The sequence below is a fragment of the Cervus elaphus genome, chromosome 5 (genome assembly GCF_910594005.1).
Source record: "Cervus elaphus chromosome 5, mCerEla1.1, whole genome shotgun sequence".
In the NCBI taxonomy this organism is placed as follows: domain Eukaryota; kingdom Metazoa; phylum Chordata; class Mammalia; order Artiodactyla; family Cervidae; genus Cervus; species Cervus elaphus.
The window spans coordinates 52,219,008-52,240,631 of record NC_057819.1 but is presented as its reverse complement, the minus strand read 5'-3'; the positions used below and the strand labels follow the sequence as shown (position 1 = coordinate 52,240,631).

The 21,624-nt window shown below is 44.7% G+C and overlaps 1 pseudogene; it reads left to right on the top strand.

Moving 5' to 3' along the window:
• The first annotated feature begins 1,672 nt into the window (after nucleotides 1-1,672).
• LOC122693159 lies at nucleotides 1,673-21,624 on the top strand (annotated as a pseudogene).

The following is a 21,624-nucleotide window of genomic DNA, read 5'->3' as shown; positions in this document are numbered from 1 at the left end:
TAATCTTAAAACCTTTTAAGCTTAAGAGTAAATATGGTACTTCCCTGGTGGTAGAGTGGTTAAGAACCCCCTGCCAAGGCAAGGGACATGGGTTCAATCCCTGGTCCAGGAAGCTTCCACATGCTGTAGAGCAAGTAAAGCTTGGGGGCCACAACTACTGAGCCTGTGGGCTTAGAGCCTGTGCTCCGCAGAAAAAGAAGCCACCGCGATGACGAGCCCGTGCCCTGCCAGGAAGAGTAGCCCCCACTTGCTGCACCAACCCCCAGCATCAGCACCGTTCAGAGAATTTGTTAGAAACGTACTTTCTGGAGCCCCACCCCAGAAGCTACTGAGTCACAGGCTCTGGGGGTGATGCCCAACAAACCCAGGTTCCAACAAGCCCTCTGGGTGATTCTGATGCATAGCCAGGCTGGAGAAGTGCTGTAGTAGCCCTCATCGATGTCACCCAGTTTAGCATCTATTAGAGCCCACTTCCTGTTGGTTGCATCACAAACAGCTCCGAAGGAAAAAAATTCCATTCCTTCGCAGCCCCTCCACCGCTATAAATAGGGAACACTTGCTCACCAGCAGCTGGAGTTCCGGCCCATCCTTGTTGGAGCTCTCCATCTCCTTTAGACAGCTGCTGCAGAATACCAATAGCCAAACGTACAAGGATACTCAGCCGTGCTGGGGGAAATTCAACTCTCTTTTAGGTCTTGCCCAATAAAGTCACAACGCAGTTTTGAGGTCTGGAAAGCAAGGGTTGCCCCACTTTTTCTTTTTTAATGAACAAAGTTAAGGTGGAACTGATAGACAGCTTCCCTCGTGGCTCAATGGAAAATAATTTGCCTGCCATTTCAGGAGACACAGGTTCAATCTCTGGGCTGGGAAGATCCCCTGGAGAAGAGAATGGCTACCCACTCCAGTATTCTCACCTGGAGAATCCCATGGACAGATCAGATGGGCAGGCTATAGAACATCAGGTCGCAAAAGAGTCAGACACAACTTAGCAACTAAAACAGCTACAGACCGTAATCCTAACTACAAGTGAAATATAACGAGACAGCCAGGTCTAATGCTGAGGCAACAAAACTGGAAGAACCAGAAACCCGAATCCTTTCCCTGTCTCAGTTACTAACTCACCACATGACCTTGGGAACATGACTTGAGCATTTTATTCTTTACTATTCCTGTCTGTGAAATATGAGAGATAATAACCCCTCCATACCCCCTCACAGACTGATGGGGAGATTCCTTCCAACATCTAGAAAAGAGGTTTTTAAGAGAAAAGAACCATAGGCAGAGCTGATCCTAAGGTACCACACTCCTGTCTCACTCACCTCCTCCCAAACTCAGGGAGTGATGGGGAAGAACTAGAATTTTAAAGATCCCCTAGCTCATGCACGGGAATAACATGAGCTTCTAACTCAGCACCAACACCCCCAAACAGGCAGACTGGGCCACTTCAGAAGCTTGCTTGTCTCTCTGCTGAAGAGGGTGGGGAGAGGTAGAGGGTGCTTTTGCTTTTTTTAATATTTTGTTTTATTTTTTATTATTATTTTATTTTTGACTATGCCATGTGGCATGTGGGATCTTCATTCTCCAACCAGGGATCAAGCCTGTGCCCCCTGCAGTGGAAGCTCAGTCGTAACCACTGGACCACCAGGGAAGTCCCCTGACTTGCTCTCTGTAGATGGAACAGCTGCGCCAGGGCATTGAGGAGCTTTACTGCTTTGAGTTTGTGTGGACGACCTGCCAATCCACGGCTTTGCGGGCTACATGGAGGAGAGTGACTTCCTGCCTCACGGTCATCGAGATAGGGCTCTGGACCCATTTGCACTCCCACCTAGAATTCCATGGAGATTGAATTACATTTGCCCAAGTCTCAGTTGGGGGTGTCAAGCCCCACAATTTAAATGAGTTACAACCTCATGAGTTCCTCGACCTCACCCACACCTACAGTGTGCGCTGGCCTGAGACTCCAGTTGAGCCTTAGAGTGACAGGCGCCATGGTGATGATGCTTGTTTCTTTCCCAGGATGCAGGAAATCCACTGGTTGTCCATCATCAATTCCACAGTGCTTTTATTCTTACTGGTGGGTTTTGTGGCTGACATTCTCATGCGTGTGCTTCAAAATGACCTGGCTCCGTACAACTTGACTGAAGAAACAACCTCTGGAGGTTCTGGGGATGACTTTGACCAAGGTGATAACGGCTGGGACATTACCCATACAGATGTCTTCCACTTCCTCCATACTGAAATCTGCTGTATGCTGATCTTGATGCGGGTGCCCAGTTCCTGGCCCTTGACACTGGTGAGGGGGTAAACATTAATCAGAGATTTCTCTCAAGGGGTAGAAGTAAGTAGGTGGTTTGTTCAGTAAAAAATCTGCAGATCTTCTCTTCCAACCCGGTAAAAGGCAGACTTCAGGGGTGGGAAGTCTCTAACAAGGACGTGTATACCTTATTGTGGGTTTTCTGGTCAACAGAACTAGAGTGGGAGTGTGGAGTGGAGGGTTGATGGAAGCTCTGGGTCTGGGAGAAAGGGGGCTGGCTGATTCCTCTGAAATTGCCAGAAAAGGGATAGATGAGCCCTGACACGGGCTTTTCACCTCCGCCCTCCAGGCGTTACTGCTGTGGTATTTCTGGGCATGTTCAGTGAGCACCGTCTCGGGGTCATTCATCCAACAGCCCTGACTCACTGCACCTCTGGCTACGTGCCCAGACACTTCCACTGGCAAATCGGAAGCAAGCGTTGGGTGTAGAACATCACTCTCACCTCTGGTCTCTTCTCTTGTGAGGACTGCCCCTTTCCTGGCTGGCCAGGATAGGACCTTAGAACACATCATGGAACCTGCTTGCTCATCCCAGATCCACCAATTCACGGCAGTGCTGACCCACAGGCCATTGAGCACTGGCTGCCAGGGTGCCTTTTTCTTTAACTGAAGTATAGTTGATCTACAATGTTATGTTTTTCAGGTAGATAGACAGATAGATACGTATATATAAGAAAGTAAGTAAGTAAGTGTTAAATGGCAACCCACTCCAGTGTTCTTGCCTGGAGAATCCCAGGGACGGGGGAGCCAGGTGGGCTGCCGTCTGTGAGGTCGCACAGAGTCGGACACGACTGAAGTGACTTAGCAGCAGCAGCAAGTGTTAGTCGCTCAGTCATGCCTGACTCTGTGATGCCATGGACTGCAGCCCACCAGGCTCCTCTGTCCATGAGATTTTCCAGGCAAGGATACTGGGGTGGGTTACCACTTCCTTCTCCAGGCGACCTTCCCAACCCAGGGATGGAACGTGGGTCTCCTGCACTGCAGGCAGATTCTTTACTGACTAGGCTACAAGGAAAGCCCATATACATGAATATATTCTTTTTCAGATTCTTTTCCACTATGGTTTATTACAAGATATTGAATATGGTTCCCTGTGCTATTCAGTAGGTCCTTGTTGTCTGTTTTATATAGAGTAATGTGTATATATGTTAATCCCAAACTCAGAATTTATCCCTCCCCCACTCTTTCTCCTTTGGTAACCATCAATTTATTTTCTGTGTCTGTGAGTCTATTTCTGTCTGGTAAGTTCATTTGTATCATTTTTTAAAATTCCTCATATAAGGGCTATCAGGTGATATTTGTGGAGGGTGCTTTTTCATAATTCTCTCTTACTCCATGGCTACCCTGATCAAATATTTTGAGCCCCAAATAGGGGTACATGCCTCACAAATGAAGGGGACCTATAGGGAAATGAGGTGAGATTTCCTAAATCAGAAGATAAATTATAGCCCCTATCACCACCTGGACAACCTCTCCCCCTGCAGGAGCCCGTCTCAGAGGCCCGTGTGCTCCGCCCCCACCTCCTTCCATCAGGAGCTTCCTCAGAACCTATCTTTTCTTCACTCTTTCTTTATGCATTCTGAGTGCTCAGTACATGTCTGTTGAACAAAAGATAAAAGAGTGAATGGTTTAATTCTTCCCCTTCAAGAGAGTGCTTGGCACACATTTTATCCTACTTTCACCTGCTTGTTACAGTCGAAATGTGCCCTGTATCCCCACCACAGACTGCCTGGGGCCACTGTTTCTTGAGATGGAGGATTTATCACAACAAGGAGCCTTAGTTGTTCAAACGTCTTCTACACAGCCAACCAAGGCTCTGAGAAAAGAAATGACCTGGATGGTGGTTTTGTCTAGAAACGTCATTGTTAAGATATTAAGTGACTGAGTGATCATCACTCTATCAAAGGGCTGGGACACCTTCAGAAGCCAGCAATAGGTCTGGGATATGAATAACATCTGGGCATTGTCCTTGAGGCATGAAGAGCAGATTCACACATAATTCAGCATTTGCGTGCATGCGTGCTCAAGTCGCTTCAGTCATGTCCGACTCTGTGCGACCCCATGGACTACAGCCCACCAGGCTCCTCCATCCATGGGATTCTCCAGGCAAAAATACTGCAGTGGGTTGCCATGCCCTCCTCCAGGGGATCTTCCCAACCCAGGGATGGAACCCGCGTCTCATGTCTACCTGCATTGGCACGAGGGCTCTTTACCACTAGCGCCCCCTGGGAAGCCCAACTCAGCATGTACATCTGTGTTGATACAACTTGATTAACTCAGGCACAGTCCAGAGAGCAGAAGTTTGGAAAATAGAGTTGATGCCTTTTGGCTCATACAAATTTGTGTGAATCCCTTCAAGGGCTAGAGACTGCCCTTTCCAAAGTCCCAGGGGAGAAGGAAGGTGCCCTAAAGAGTCTCTCTCTTTTTTTTTAAATTGAAATACAGTTGATGTACAGTGTTGTGTTATTTTCAGGTGTACAACAAAGTAATTAAGATATATATAGTATATATAAATTCTTTTTCATATTCTTTTCATTATGACATTATTATTATAATATATTGAATATAATTCCCTATTATACAGTAGGTCTTTGTTGTTTATATATGGTAGTTTGCATCTGCTAATCCCAAACTCCTAATTTATCCCTCCCTCATCTCCTTCCCTCTTTGGTAACCATACGTTTGTTCTCTGTGTCTCTGAATTGGTTTCTGTTCTGTAGATAATTCATTTGTGTTATATTTTAGATTCCACATAGAGTAATATCATACAGTATTTGTCTTTATCTGACTTCACTTAGTATAATAATCTCTAGGTCCATCCATGTTGCTTCAGATAGCATTATTTCATTCTTTTTCATGGCCAATTAGTACTCCAGAGTGTGTGTGTGTGTGTGTGTGTGTGTGTGTGTAGAACATCTTTATCCATTCATCTGTTGATGAAAACTTGGGTTGCTTCCATGTCTTGACTATTGTGAATAGTGCTGCTATGAACTTTAGGGTGCACATATCTTTCACATGAGAGTTTTCTCTGGATATATACTCAAGAGTGGGATTGTTGGATCATATGTCAATTTTGGTTTTCGTTTTTTAGGGAAACCACACCGTTTTCCATAGTGGCTGCACCAATTTACATTCCCACCAACAGTGTAGGAGGGGTTCCTTCAAATGTCTCTTAAAATGTATTCCTTAGGGAATATAATCAAGACTTTTTTAGGTGTTCTGATCTCTCCTTACATTCTAATCGATGTATGAGGGAGGCCTTGGGTTTTGTCCATCTTAGAGATGAAAAAGTTGGGGCATGAGGAGAAGCACCCGGCCCAGGTGAACCAGTCACAATCAGGGGAGGAATTCAAAGCTTAAAATGAAGTCCACCCAGCAAGGTAGGCCTGGGTGGAATCCTAAGATTCAGAAGCCTGTCCTGGCTTTGTCACCTCCCCTCTCTCTGCTCCCTCTTGTCTTACTTTCTCTGTAGATGTTGTCTCCTCAGCCTCATGCCTGCCCAACACCCCAGTGTCTGGGGTTTACCGTCTCTTGCCTGGGTCCACGTCCTCTCCAGAACCAAATACATTTTTCTATACAAGGTCTTTCCTGTGGTCTCCACTCCCAGAGAGAACTTGCTTCTTCTGTGTGGACTCATTTTTGCAAAGTAAAAGATTGCTAGTTCAGATCCAGCAACAATAGACCAGAAGAGGACAGATGGCCAGAGACAGCGCCTCCTTCCTCTGATTGCAGAGTGGGGCCACATTCAAATCATGCCCCACGTACTTTGCTAAAGTGATATGTTTTCCCTTGGAAAGATACATGCAGAAGGCCTCAAGCAAGTAACAGAAAAAGGTCCCCACAAGTCCCCCACATGTAACTCTTCAATGATCATAGCATTGACATTTGAACACTCTCTACAGGTATCAGTTCAGTTCAGTTGCTCAGTCGTGTCTGACTTTTTGCGACCCCATGAATTGCAGCACGCCAGGCCTCCCTGTCCATCACCAACTCCAGGAGTTTACTCAAACTCATGCCCATCGAGTCGGTGATGCCATCCAGCCATCTCATCCTCTGTCGTCCCCTTCTCCTCCTGCCCCCAATCCCTCCCAGCATCAGGGTCTTTTCCAGTGAGTCAACTCTTTGCATGAGGTGGCCAAAGTATTGGAGTTTCTACCAGGTATCAGACATCCCAAATCTCACCCCCACCCTATGAGGTGCTACTACCTCTGTGTTACAGATGTGAAAACTAAGGCTCAGAGACATTAGTAAATGGCTCAGTGGTGAGACAGCTTGACTCTGAACCCAGGTCTGCTTGACTTAAAAGCTTGGCTTCCTGATTTCTATGTTCTTCCACATTCAGCTCGACTCTGAGATGGCTGACTCATACCAAGCTACACTGAGAACCAGACAGCGTCCTAACATGCAGAGCTGGGTCATGCTCCTCTTGTCCTCCTCGGCTGCATCCCAAACTCTCACCCCTGTGGGAATCAAATTTCCTGCAGTTTTTCTCTCCTCCTGCCCCCACTCCCTTCAACCTCTCTACCGCTCATGGGTGGTTTCTGATGAAAAGGTATTGACAATTCTTTATAGCTATCCTTTAAGTTCTCCTTTAAAAAACCACACACATTCATATCTTAAAATGTGAAAATATGGCTCAGTGGTGTAAAAAGTTATGTCGGAACAAACATAAAAGACAGGACCTTCAGAAGGAGACCTACCAGCCTGTACAACCTGTTGCCAAGCTATTTTACATGTCAAAAAAAAATCACAAATGCTCCAAGATCTGCTGTGTCCTGGAAATGCTTTCTGGAACAAGCAGCAGTGAGAGAATCTTTGTGTTCACCTTGCAAACATCACCAGAATTAAAGCCCTGGCTCTGGAACGTCCCTGGCAGTCCAGTGGTTGAGACTCCGGGCTTTCAGAGCGGGGGCTGTGGGTTTGATACTTGGTTGGGGAACTAAGATCTCACATACACAGCCAGGGAAGAAAAAAAAAAAAGTCCTGGCATCACAGGAGAAGAAAGGTGGAGCATGCAACCAGCCCTTAACTAGGAGTCAGTCAACTATTTAATGTTGGCCAAGCATGAGGAGTTATGCAGCCTCTTTGGGCCTCATTTGGAGAGCTGTTTTAAGGTTCCTCTCTCCCCTACCACTCTGATGGAATATCTCTCAGATGAGGCCTCAGAACTGCCATATTTTAAAATTTCCCTGAGTGAACCTTCAGTTCAGTTCAATTCAGTCGCTCAGTCGTGTCCGACTCTTTGTGACCCCATAGACTGCAGCACGCCAGGCCTCCCTGTCCATCACCAACTCCCGGAGTTTACCCAAACTCATGACCATTGAGTCGGTGGTGCCATCCAACCATCTCTTCCTCTGTCATCCCCTTCTGTCTTCAATCTTTCCCAACATCAGGGTCTTTTCAAATGAGTCAGTTCTTCGCATCAGGTGGCCAAAATATTGGAGTTTCAGCTTCAACATCAGTCCTTCCAATGAACACCCAGGACTGATTTACTTTAGGATGGACTGGTTGGATCTCCTTGCAGTCCAAAGGACTCTCAAGAGTCTTCTCCAACACCACAGTTCAAAAGCATCAATTCTTCGGTGCTCAGCTTTCTTTATAGTCCAACTCTCACACAGCCAGATTTGGGAACAACTAAACAAGATGATCTCCAAGAGATCTTCCAACTCTGAGAACTCATGATAGTTTCCCTTACTCCACTAAGGGCAACTTGATAACACACCCACAGTCCTGGTACTGCCAAGTACGTCCCAAATGTCACATGAAACAGGGACACCAGTCTCTATTGCAGACCAGAGTCTTCGAGGATGGATTTGGATGACCATTTGAAATCAACACCCAAGGGAGGGGCTTGGCAACTCTCTTGGCAAGAGAGAATGGGTTTTGGTTCTTGCCTGTCTGGATGGAAGGCAGTGAATAGGGTACTGGTAATGTGTACTGAACATAATTCTGCTAGAAAGAATATCTCCCTCTTTAAACAAAGCAAATTCCTTACTTTCAAATTGATTGACCAACAGAACCAACTTAAGAGTTCATGTCTTTATATCTAAACCTCCCTGATGAACAAAATCTCAGTGATGATAAAATCTTGTGAGGAAAGATTTTAGACATATGAGACACTACTTCTTACTCTGAAGAATTTTTTTTTAAAAAAACTTGCATTACTGTTACGAATCAAATTATGTCTCCACCTCTCCCCACGTCCACCAAAAAAAAAAAGATATGCTGAAGTCTGAATTCCAGGACCTCAGAATGTAACATCATTTAGAAACAAGATCTTTGCAGAAGTCAAATTAAAAGGAGGTCATGAATGTGGGCCCTAATCCAGTATGACAGGGTCCTTACAAAAGGGAGAAATTTACACACAGAGATAGACATGTGTTCTGGGAAGACCATGTAAAGTACACATGGAGAAAATGCCTCATGCCTGGAGTGATATACCCACAAGCCAAAGCACTAGAAGCTAGGGAGAGACAAAGGATTCTCCTACCCGTTTCAGAGGGAGCGGGCCCCTACTAACAACCTGATTTCAAACTTCTAAGTCTCATGAATTGTGAGACAATATCTTTCTGTTATTTTAAGCCACTCAGTGTATGGTACTTTGTTACAGCAACCCTTGAAGATGAATACAACTACCAGCCTATATTTTAAAATAATAATAATATAACAATAATGGCCACCATCTACTGCTGGGTTTTACATGCATGATCTCATTTAATCCTCTCAATAACCAATGAAGTAGATTCATCCCTGCCTGCGTGCTAAGTCACTTCAGTCGTGTCTGACTCTTTGAGATCCCATGGACTGTAGCCCACTAGGCTCCTCTGTCCATGGGATTCTCCAGGCAAGAATACTGGAGTGGGTTGCCATGCCCTCCTCCAGGAGATCTTCCCAACCCAGGGATCAAACTCGAGTCTCTTATGTCTAACCTGCATTGGCAGACAGGTTCTTTACCACTAGCACCACCTGGGAAGCCCAGATTCATCCCTACTTTTATTTTATTCTCATCTCCATTTTAAAAAAATATAGGGCAGATGTGACCGAGTAAGATTAAGAATTTTGCTGAAGATCAGATGACTCTATAAAAGAATGGGACTTGAACTTGATCTCGGACTATCTGACTCCAAAGCCTTCCACATTATACTGCTGCTGACCCTTCGGTAGCCTCTGTGGAAGGACTAAACCTAGAAACAAAGCCTAAACAATTCCTCAGCTACTGACGCTAATATTTAGGATCTAGTGTCATTGCTCTGTTTAAAGTAAAATGCCAGGCCAGATAGCTACAATTAGGTAAATACCAAAGCACATTAAGTGAAAGTCCCGAGTGTTCATTAGAAGGACTGATGTTGAAGCTGAAGCTTCAATATTTTGGCCACCTGATGCGAGGAACTGACTCATTTGAAAAGACCCTGATGCTGGGAAAGATTGAAGGCAGGAGGAGAAGGGGACGACAGAGGATGAGATGGTTGGATGGCATCACCAACTCAGTGGACATGAGTTTGGGTGGACTCCGGGAGTTGGTGATAGACAGGGAGGCCTGGAGTGCTGCGGTTCATGGGGTCACAAAGAGTCGGACACGACAGAGCAACTGAACTGAACTGAACTGAAAATGGCTTTAAATTAAATCATCTGAGATTTAAATCAAGTAAACAGGGATAAAGACCCTGCTTCTATTAGTATAAATTAATCAATTATTAAATCTACATATTTATAAGAAAAGTGACAGAAAATAGTGATGTAAGAAGTGTGACTGTTTTTATTTTGTAGTTGATGAAACTGAGCTACTTCAGAGAGTGAAGCTTTGATCTCTGAGCCGCTCTGTCTACAAACTTCCAGAATTAGAGTTGATTGAAGTTGTTTCAGGTTAATAGGTCTTCCCCAAATGGAACACTTTCTTATGCAAAATAATACACAACATTTCAGAAGAACTGCCATCAAAGGAGCCCCCCTGCTTTCTGGGGCTTAATTTTCAGGCAATAAAAGCTTTGGCCTTAAAGTGGCAGCTCAAAGATCAGATACAGGGGGAAACATGCTTAAAATTACCTCGTGGTACTTTCAGAGATGAAATGGTGATCTTCGGTGATGAAACCAACACTGAACTTTCTCCTTTCTAAGCTGCATTGTCATGTTTATACTCAGATAACTCAGGCAGAAATTTTCTGAGAAAGCTCATGGACCACCAGAATGACTGCCTTATGGGAACGTGGTCTGATGGGAGAATTCGCACAAGTTGACTCCAGCCTCTAGAATTCAGCGTGTGGAAGACAGAGCAGGTGTCAGCCTCTCCAGCCCTCTGTGGGCACGCAGGCCTGCAGGAATGTTCCCTCAGACAGGCTCGGACCTGTCGGCTCCTAGGATTCGTGGCATTTGTCAGCGTCCTGGGTCCTTCAGGACTGAGGCGTCCGAATCCTCCACAACCTTCACCTACAGCCCCATTCTCCTTTGTTGGACATGGCTTCTCCGCAACCACTAGTATTCAAGAGAAACATCTAAACTGTATTTCTTATTCATTTTCCTTGCTTTGTTTCCTAGATTTTAAACGTATTTTTTTCCCCTACTGAGCATGGTAGGTTAAATAGGCTTTTGTGGGCTAGTCTGGGAACATTGTTTTCAGTGAAAAATGCATTCTGTGTTGGAAACAAACAACATACACAGAGAAATGTTGGGAACACGACCTCTTTTGTAGAGTGGGGACTGCCTATCCAGTCTCATGCATCAGAGTGAGAGCCTCTAAGGGTTCTCTTTTCAAATCTGGACAGCGCTTTTTTTTTTTTCTTTTTTAAGTCTCACTCTAGGTTGGAAAGCATGAATCTAGCCACATGTGGGAGACCCTAAGAAATAAATGGTTTTGATGTTTGTAGCATCCGTTTTCTAATTGGGAAAAGGGGTTAGAAATAAAGTGGGGACTTCCCTGGCAATCCAGTGGCTGAGACTCCGTGCTTTCAATGCAGGGGGCGCAGGTTCAGTCTCCGTGCCCTGTGACCTGGCCAAAAAATAAGAAAAGAAAAAGAAATAAAGTGATATGTCTGCCACTGCCTTCTTCCTCTTTCGGAAAACACCTGCCGTCTGAAGAGAAGGCGGTGGGAAGTGATTGAACTGCTCAAAGATAATTTTCACTTAACAAGGATAATTTACTTAGTTAATTAAATCACCCAGCAACTATATATTGAATGTTTACAACCACCTGGACACTGTGGTAGGTGTTCTAGAGGAAATTCTGACAAAAAGAAGAAAGTCTATGGGGAGTAATAGTGTAACAGAGTGATACAAATAAGCAAGAACATGCTGTTGCAAATGCTACCATGAAAAGGAAACAGAGGAAGAATTAAACAGGAGAGGTGTGCCTGGGCAGCTGCTTTTGGTTGGGTGGCCAGGAAGGCTTCTCTGAAGAGGGACTATTATACTAACACCAAAACCCAGCTATGAATTAGAATTGACCTATATACTCTACCATGTGCAAAATAGATAGCTAGTGGGAACCTGATGTATATCACGGGGAACTCAGCTTGGTGCCCTGTGATGACCTAGAGGAGTGCGATGGGAAGCAGGCTTGGGAGGGAGATCCAAGAGAGAGGGGATATATGTATGTATACATGTAGCTGATTCACTTCGTGGTATAGCAGAAATTAACACAATATTGTAAAGCAATTTTACTCCGATTTAAAGAAAACAAACAAAACGAAAACCGGCTGTGAGAGACCATAGGGAAGAGAATTCCAAGTAAAGGGAACAGTGAGTGCAAAGGCCCTGAGGTAGGAGGGAACTTGATTTTTATCCCAGGAACAAGAGGGTCAGGGAAGGAAGGAGGATATGGGAGCTGCTTGCAGATCTGATCAGGAACCACATCCTGCAGGGCTTGGCAACCAGGGTAAGCTGTTTAGATCCGATCTCAAATGCACAGGCAATATTTGTGTAAGCTGTGTAAGTGTAAGCAGGGTGATGGTGTATGTGAACTGACTTGAAGGGTCACCCTCCTACTCTACGAGAAGACAAGAGTAGGAGAAGCTGAAGCTTTAACTCATACAACGACAGTTGGGACGGTCCTGGCCAACAGGTACAGTGTACTCACCATGTGCCTGGGATTCTTTAAAAGTGCTTTACCTGCATTACTTTGATGAATCCACTCTGCGGAATGGAAATTATTAGAAATTATTAGAATTTCCATACGACACATAAAGCCTAAAAAAGTAAAGAAACTTGCCTCCAACCAATAGTCTTTTTTTAAATAACCTCCTTTTATAATTATATAAGTTAATAATAGTCACTATAAGGAAACTATTTTAAGTGAGCAAAAAGAAAAAGTCTAAAACTCTTGAGACACATAGCCCTGAGACAACTGCTGTTAACATTTTAACGTAAGTTTTTCCATTTGTTGTGCTGTGCAAATACATTGTCTGGAGGTGGTGGTAGTGGTTTAGTTGAAATCACGTCCAGCTCTTTGCAGTCCCATGGATTGTAGCCTGCCAGGCTCCTCTGTCCACGGGATTTTCCCAGGCAAGAATACTGGAAGGGTTGCCATGCCTTCTTCCAGCAGATCTTCCCCACCCAGGGATCACACTCATGTCTCCTGCTTGGCGAGCAGATTCTTTACCACCAAGCCACCAGGGAAGCCCCAAATACATTGTCTACTGCTCTCGAAAGCATAGGACTGCTTACTTCTATATAGGACATAATTCCTAGATTACAGAGCTTTTTTAAAACATTTATATTACTACTTTTAAGATTACTGTCCACAAATCCATTTTGAATGACAGTATGAAAAAAATGTTAAATTATAATAAACAGAACCAAGTATACTATTGGATAGTCAACTATTATGAAATATTAATTAAGAATAGTGTTAATTGGGGGAAGGATAAATTAAGAATTTGGGACTAACATGTACATGCTATTATAAATAAAATAAACAACAAAGACGTACGTATAGCACAGGGAACTATTTTCAATATCTTATAATAACCTGTAATAGAAAAGAATTTGAAAAAGTATATATGTATGTATATGTGTAACTGAGTCACTTTGCTCTACACATGAAACTAAAATAACATTGTAAATCAACTATGACCTGCTCAGTAGCTCAATTGCGTACGACTCTTTACAACCCTGTGAAGTGTAGCTCTCTAGGCTCAGACCACAGAATTCTCTGGCAAGAATACAAGAAGATCCTCCTCTAGGGGATCTTCCTAAACCAGGAAAGATCCTGAGGCTCGAACCTAAGTCTCCTGCATCTCCTGCATTACAGGTGGATTCTCTACTGCTGAGCCACTGGGGAAGCCAATAAATCAACTGTGCTTCTATATTTTTAGAAAGTGTCTGAAAGAGTACATGTGTTTAGTCACTCAGTCGTGTCTGATTCTGCGACCTCCTGGACTGTAGCCCACCAGGCTCCTCTGTCCATGGGATTCTCCAGGCAAGAATACTGGAGTGAGTTGCCATTTCCTTCTCCAGAGGACCTTCCCGACTCAGGGATCGAACCCAGGTCTCCCACATTGCAGACAGATTCTTTACCGTTTGAGTTGCCATATACCGCATTGTTTTTTTATGTTACTATGGTTTTTAGGTTTCAAGTGAGTTTTACTTTCTTCTTTTTGATATTCTACTTTTCTAGTATCTCTACAATGAGTGTTTTGCTTCTAAAAGTAATAAAGTAAATGGTGATCTAAAATTATAGATTAAGATTGGTTTATCTTTGGGAATTCCCTGGTTGTCCAGTGGTTAGGACTTGGTGCTCTCATTGCTGGGGCCCCAGGTTTGATCCCTGGTCAGGGAACTAAGATCCCACAAGACAGAGCCAAAAAAAAAAAAAGAAAAAAACAGACTAGAGTTTTTAACTTGATGAAGTTCTCTAAAAAACGTTTTTCAGTCTTCTGCCACATCCATGGCTCAAAAGTCATCTGTCAGAGTAAGTTCCTCCCAAGATGGCCATTCCCAGCAACAGGCTCTTGGTGGGCTTGTTAGAATCAGTCCCTCAATGCTGCCTCGTGCGGCAGCAGCAGCAGACATCATTTCTGGCCTCCATCGCAGCCAGCATCACCAGAATCACCAACTGAGCAATGTGGGCCCAAGTAGTAGGCCATCTCAAATAAGTGAAGGTCACCTAGGTCACCTCCATAAAAGCATACCTCCAAAGGTGGTGGAAAGGTACAAACCCTCAGTTATAAGGTAAGTAAGGACTAAAGGTGCCTTGGACATGATGACTACAGTTAACACTGCTGAATGACATACAGGAATATTGTTAAGAGAGGAAAGACTAAGAGTTCTCATCACAAGAAAAATATTTTTTTGCTTTTTTTTTATTGAATCTATATGAGATGACAGACGCTAACTAGCCATATTGTGATAATCATTTCATAATATATCTAAGTCAAACCACTATGCTGTACACCTTAAACTTATGCAGTCATGTACGTCAGTTATGTCTCAATAAAACTGGGAGGGGTGAGCATACCCTCAGAGATAAAGTCAAAGCCTTCCTCTGCTACCCAAGGTCAACCATGTATATGCTCCTGTGGTTGTATTCCTGTAAATCCATCTTGCAAGACACCATGAAAACTGATGTACTTTTCCTCCACTCAATCAGCTTCTAGAATTGTTTCTCCACCACTATCCTGTCACTTCCCTTTCCTCCGTATGTGACTCTTCATGGTTTGAACATCTTGGACTACAGTCCCAAAACCACTACAGATATGACTGTAGACGAGTTATTTAGAGTGTCAGGTTTCCTCATCTATATATGGAGATAATATTCCATAATGTCATTTCAGGATTAAATGAAGTCACATGGATCAAGGTCCTGGAGCATAGTAGACTGTGCTTAGGACTGTTCTCTTCTCACTTGTCTCCTGCCCTCCTGCGCCTATCCTCTGAAAGATCTCATCACTCTGCATGAGATGTGTGATGTGATTGAAGGCCCAACGGACCTTGATTTGAGCATCACTATGCCATGTTTTTGTTGTGGGATCCTAGGCAAGTCTTTAAATCATCATGGTCTTGAGGGTTATTTTGAGATACTGGGCTTCCCTGGTGGCTCAGCTGGTAAAGAATCTGCCTGCTATGTGGAAGACCTGGGTTCAATCCCTGGGTTAGGAAGATCCCCTGGAGAATGGAATGGCTACCCACTCCAGTATTCTGGCCAGGAGAATTCCATGGACTGTATAGTCCATGGGATAGCAAAGAGTCAGACATTCTGACTCTTTCTTTCTTTCACTTTCACTTTCTTTCTTTCTTTGAGATACTAATGAGATCATAGATAACAAATTGCTTTCTATTCAACATAAAATTCTCCATATACTAGAAGAGTATGGTAACAAAAGGGCTTCCCAGGTGACTCAATGGTAAAGAACCCCCCTCTCAAGCAGAAGGTGCAGGAGATGTGGGTTCACTCCCTGGGTTGGGAAGATCCCCTGGAGGAGGAAATGGCAACCCACTCCAGTATTCTTACCTGGGAAATCCCATGGACTGAGGAGCCTGGTGGGCTACAGTCCACAGGGTCACAATGAGTCAGTCACAACTGATTGATTAAGCAACAACAATGGTAACAAGAGAAGTAGGCCCTTAGGAACAACAAATCTACAAATGAGATACATCCATTTTATAACTCCGGATTTTTCAATAAGTATTTTCAGAAGGATTCTTTTGAAATAGGGAAGTTAATTATAAAATACCCAAATCATATAGGATTGGTGGGAGGGAAAAGAAAATCGACTTCCCAATCTCTCTTATATACAACTTATAAAGAAACTAACCTGCTTTATATCACAATCTTTTGTCACTCCTGAATGGGTAGAGAATCCCAGGAGAAGCCAGTCCAGAGATGGGGATCACAGGCAATGTGGAGGACATGCCCTGTCTTCCAAGCCAAGCAATAACTAGGCAGCCCACCTCCATAGTGAACTGATGCCCAGCCCAGGTGTGAGGCACCACCCAAGATGCCAGGTTGGGAAAAGATGCTCAGGGCTTATGGAAGACCTGCCCCCACAACACAGCTGCTCAGCTGGCATTGCTCTCCAAGGGGACAGTACAGGGCCTGCCACTGGGCTTCCTCTTTGTGTTCCTCTCTCTTGAGCACAGGAGTATTTAAGCTGGGCTCTTGAAGTTGGACCAAAAGATATTTCAAAAGTTGGCCACAGTATCTTTTCCTGGGAATTGATTTATGGGCTCAGCAAGGAGGATCAATAGGACCTTAAGTGACCTGAAGGGACACTCTACATTCAAAAGGACTGCAAGGCAGGTAGCAGTTAAGGTCCAGCTCAAAAAGGGATGGCTTAGCATCCAGTTCCTCTGGGTGGGGATGGGTCAAGGATGTCATTTCAATGCCAGGTTTCAGAAACACTTTGTTAATCTGCCCTTGTTTGTAACTTGAGTTAGTGAGGCCATGTGAATATTTTCATTTCTGAATATTGAGCTCAAAAATCAGAGTCCTGTTTGCTCTCCATCTATGCTAGAGTAGATAGGACCTGCACCCTCAAGGTGGAATTCTGCAACCTAAGTCATCATGGAAAAAGGCTAGTCTCTCTACTCCCACACAGAAGAGGAAAAATATCCTTCAGTTGGGTGCCCAGGATAAGATGGACAACTCTATCCCATCCCAGGACCTCTGGACTTTAATAAGCCTGATACCTTTATTGAAAGTCCATGATAACCAAAAGAAGGTTAGATCACTGTCAGCACCCCATGAAGCAAAAATGAGCTGCTTTTCCAAGAACTTGTAAACCAGGTCACCCTCAGAAAGTCAGACTAGCAAAATCTGCATATATGGTGGATTTGTCTAGAGTTCAGCCAGAGTAAACCAAGACACTGACTGAATTTGTGACTTAAGAATTTGTGACCCAAATTCCCATCGAAGTGACTTGACATTAATATCAGGAAGGTAGACACAGAATGTGATTATGGCTTTAAAAGTGTAACTCTGCCTATTGGCCGTAAAAGATGTTGTGTGGGAGAAACTGATTTGAAGAGACTCGTGCATATGGAAAGGAAGGCCAAACTCTCAGAAGCTGGCAGGCCCGTCTAACAAAGTATGGGTGGGGCGGGTGGGCTGCCTCATTCTTTCAGGGAGTTATGTCAGGGGTATTTCTCTGTGGACCACACAACTAATTTCATTTATTCTAAATCCAGTTTAAGCAAACCTCTGGATAGAATTTGTCTTCTCAAATACCTTTATTTATAGAGACTGTGCTTGCCATGGCAGCCTGAGTATTATGGTCTGTTGGTCATAATTCAGGTATGTATATCAGTCTCTGGGGTCTGTTTAACGTGAGCTTATTTGAGGAATTTCAGAATCTGGGCCTTGATGAATGTTGTGACATTTGTGGTAAATAAGACAACTGGAAATGCCCTTCTATTCACTCTGTGGACAGTAATGTCAAAAGACACACAAGGTACCCACCCCCTGCAACGTTAGCATTTGCACATGACTGATTACAGGACCCAATAACCTTAACTGCAGCCCACTAAAATATTTTTTAAAAAGCAACACAATAACATGATACTTAAGAAAACACATTTGGTTTTGATGGTCGTTATTTTTCAAATTCCTGCACCTTATTGATTTTTCTAAAGTATTTTCTAAAGCAGTCACCTCTTTGAAATTGTTTCCATTTTTTTTTTTTTTAATTATGTCATTCAGCAGCTTCACAGAACCCGAGACTGACAAGGGTTTTCATAACCCATAATGCAAAGACCAAAAGAACCAGGCACACGGCAGAGGAAGAACATGTGCCCAGAGTGGACCCAGACAGGGAGACCTGGGCTTCATCTTCCCTTCCTCCATGCTCCAAAAGGTCTAAATTTAGTTTACCGTATATACTGCAATGACATTAACATGTTGCAAGAACAAGAATCAAGCCAAAGAGAGAAAAAGAAGCTTAATGTGGTGAGAGATATTTAAATGCCATGGCAACACTGATGTCTTCTCCATTATTTAATTCACTTCCTCAGGTCAGGTTATCCTGCCCTCTCTCTCCTGCACTTCCTGTTGCAGTGATCAAATCAGGTCACCCTGAATCCGTGAGTCCTCCTCACGACTGCAGTCACGTCTATTTCCAGCAGAATGAATTTTCTCCATCTCGTCCTTTGCTCCCGGACCTTTATTTTGCTGCCCTTGATGTTCCCAGTTGCTCCTCGCTGAGCCCCACACGCTGTAAATGCTTCCCTTTCATCCACATCTCCTCCCCCACACCCTCCCCAGCGCTGCTCTCTGCCCTCCCTCCAGCTTCTGCAGTTGTCACTAGCACAGTTAGCCACTTAATTAGCAACTCAGTGATTCAGAAGCCAAGAACCTCAGCTCTCGGCAAAGGCCCCCGCTTCTCTTTTCAGAGTCAGATCAAGTCCATCACCCCCAGATCTCTGTACCATTCAGAACAGATGACCGGGGGCCTTGAATATTCCATTTGCCAAGTTTACCCCCAGCTTCTTCCCTTTGCTTTTCCTGTGTGTGTCCCTGGAGCTCTTCATGCTCTACTTAACTTTTCCCCAGGAAAGGTGGACAGAGATGGTTTGAGGTTAGTATTTGGGTGGACAACCAACCTCCTCGTTTACAGATGGGAAAACCAAGGTCCAGAGAGTTTAACTAAGCAGCTGCATGGCTAGTCCTTGGAGGAACCAAAACAAGTGGGATGAAAACTCAAGTACAGTGGCAGATTTGGTGGGAAAAAAAATATCTTATTAAGGGGTGAGCAGTGCCAAGACAAGACTTGGTGATTTTTATCTAAGAGTTCCTTCACTCATTCCGCTCTTGTCTCCCTGCCAGCAGAGCAAGCAAAAGATCAAAGCAGAGCATGCATACCAGTCATAGATCCACCAGGACACCTGGGGAGGCTCCGCCTCCTAGGAGCATGGAGACCCTGAAGACCGCCTGAGCCCCTCCAGCCCGGATCAGCGGGACAAGACGAGGGCTCAGAGACAGCCAGGCTAATGAACTCCACTCGAGTCCCACATCCACTAGGCTTTTCACTATTAGCCAGCACGCACTGTGGTAAATTGACAGAAAATTTCCCCCTCAGTGTAGGAAGATGCATAAAATACACGATCCCTGTGAAAAGATATTTATTGCAAAAGTTATATCAGTCTTGTAAGAAAGCATCAGCCTTCTCTGGGGAAAGGCATGGGTGGGAAAATGAATAAAATAACTCAGTATTTTGACTGTTTGCTGCAGTGGAAGAGGGACTTCTGTTTCTCAAGCTGAGTGGGAAGAGAGGGATTTATCCTTGGATGCCTAGGAACAAGGCAGAGTAGCGTAGAAAAGTCACTCCTTGGTGTGAGCCTAGAAGCAAGTCCCCACCCCTACCCCCAGGCCGGGTCGATGGTTGTTCCGAGCCCCCTCACTGCTCCCTGGTCAGGCCTGTTCCGGAGCACCGGGATCTGCTGAGTTAGGCACCAAGCCTGGCTGCTGCCGCCGCCGCCCGACACTGTGATTAAGAGCTCAGTGATTGATTTTCTAGCCCATGACCACATTGGTGGGGACAGCGTATGGCAGAGGAGGCTGGCGGGAAGCCAAGTGGAAAGAGGGTTTATGAAATGAGCTCTCAATGAAGAAAACTGTGGGAAAGAATGCGATGGAAGCAGATCTGGGGCCAGTAGATGTGGGAAAGTAGAACAACCCAAACATGCTCTTCAAACTCGAACTAACAACACAGCATTTTGCCAAACACAGGAAGGGGATCTGGTGTGTGAGAAAGGCTCAGCACTGTTTATATAAAACAGACTATTCCTCTCTGCACAACCATCACGGACAAGGCTTAACCTTCCTTCTGTACTGGGCACTCTGCTGGGTAGAGTGAAGAAAGTAGGGTAGGCTAGAAAGCCTAGCTGGGTAGGCTAGAAAGAAGAATCAGTCAGTCTAGAGAAGGGGATTGAAAACACACAGAATGATGTGTTAAAAATGCAAATGGCTCTTAAGGGAGTCATCAAAACATTTTGCCTAAACTTTGGGCCCAGAGCCAGCAGGCAGGAGTGGGGCAGGGAGGGCCTGGGACTGTGCCCTGGTGCTGCCTGCCTCCTGTGCAAACCTAAGGAAGGTTCTAGGAGGAAGACCCTGGTTGCTTCCCCCCCCCCAACCCCCTTTACATCCAGAGGAGGTCTGCTGAAGTGATGGGGGCTGGGAAAACCTCCCAGAACCAAGAGGCAGTTAGACATCCTCCTTATAAGCCTAAAGTTGTGGACACTTGTGACATGATTCCTTTCCCTCCCCCCACCCACCTCGAACTTGGGTCTTGGTTTACTCCACGTGTGTGTTTTGAGGGAAGATTTCTTTTAACCTACTGTGCCCCTGTTTCAACCGGCTTTGAGTAAAGAAATAAATTATTTGTGTTTCCTTTAGCTTTCAGCATCTTTTTTTTTTTTTTTTGCCCTGGAAAATAAACTGAAAACTGAAGAAGATGAGTATCTGTGTGTTTCTGTGCATCAGTGTAATATGTAAGAGAGGAGATGATATGTTTTAAAAGGGGAAACTAGTGCTTGACCAAGCTCAGTACCTGATGGTGTTTTTTTTTAATATCAGAAATAAAATCCTATTTCTGCAGTTCATGTCTGAAAATGGTGTAATCCAAAGCGGCTCTTTCATCTTCCACGGCAGGAACCCGATCGTTTTGCAGCTTTGGAGCCCAGGTGTCTGCCCTGGAGGACTTTAAGGAGGTTATATTTAAGCCAGAAGACTTTAGAAAAGTATAGACTAAGCTGGAGGACCTCTGAGCAGTCTAGCCTGAGTTGGCAGGCCTGATACCTGTGTAGCCTAAGCCTCTTATCTCCTAGGGGAGGAATTCAAGCTGTGAAAAGGTGGCCTGCCCAGGCCCTTCTGCAGGTGAGCATCACCAGGACACAACCTTCTTAACCCCTGGTTCAGGGGCCTTCCCTCTCTCTCTCAGTCAAAACGGACTGAAGCTTCTGGCAGCGCTGAGACAAATTCCCTAACACTGTGCTCTTTTTCACAGAATAAAAACTGAATTTAAGAAGAAACTCAGTACTCGATTGAAAAAAAAAAAAAAAAAATCTGGCATTTAAGCACAAAGCCCCAAAGCAAGGCGTGGTCTCCCGGGTACTGGAAGTACTCGGAAACCCGCAAAGTCTCATCCGTGGTTCAGAAAACAAAACAGAACAACTTTCTCTGCTCCCTCCTCTCCACTCCGCACCCTCACCCGCTCCGTGCAGTAGCTGTTCTTGGCAGATGCCCAAAGCGGCACCCGGTAATTCCACGGTACATTGTGTACATTTGCATCCATTTAACCAGCTATTTACAGCCGCCCTTCACCGCCACCTGTAAGAGGCGACGCCGTGATGACAAAGTGGCGGGGCCGGGAAGCGGGGGCCCGTGA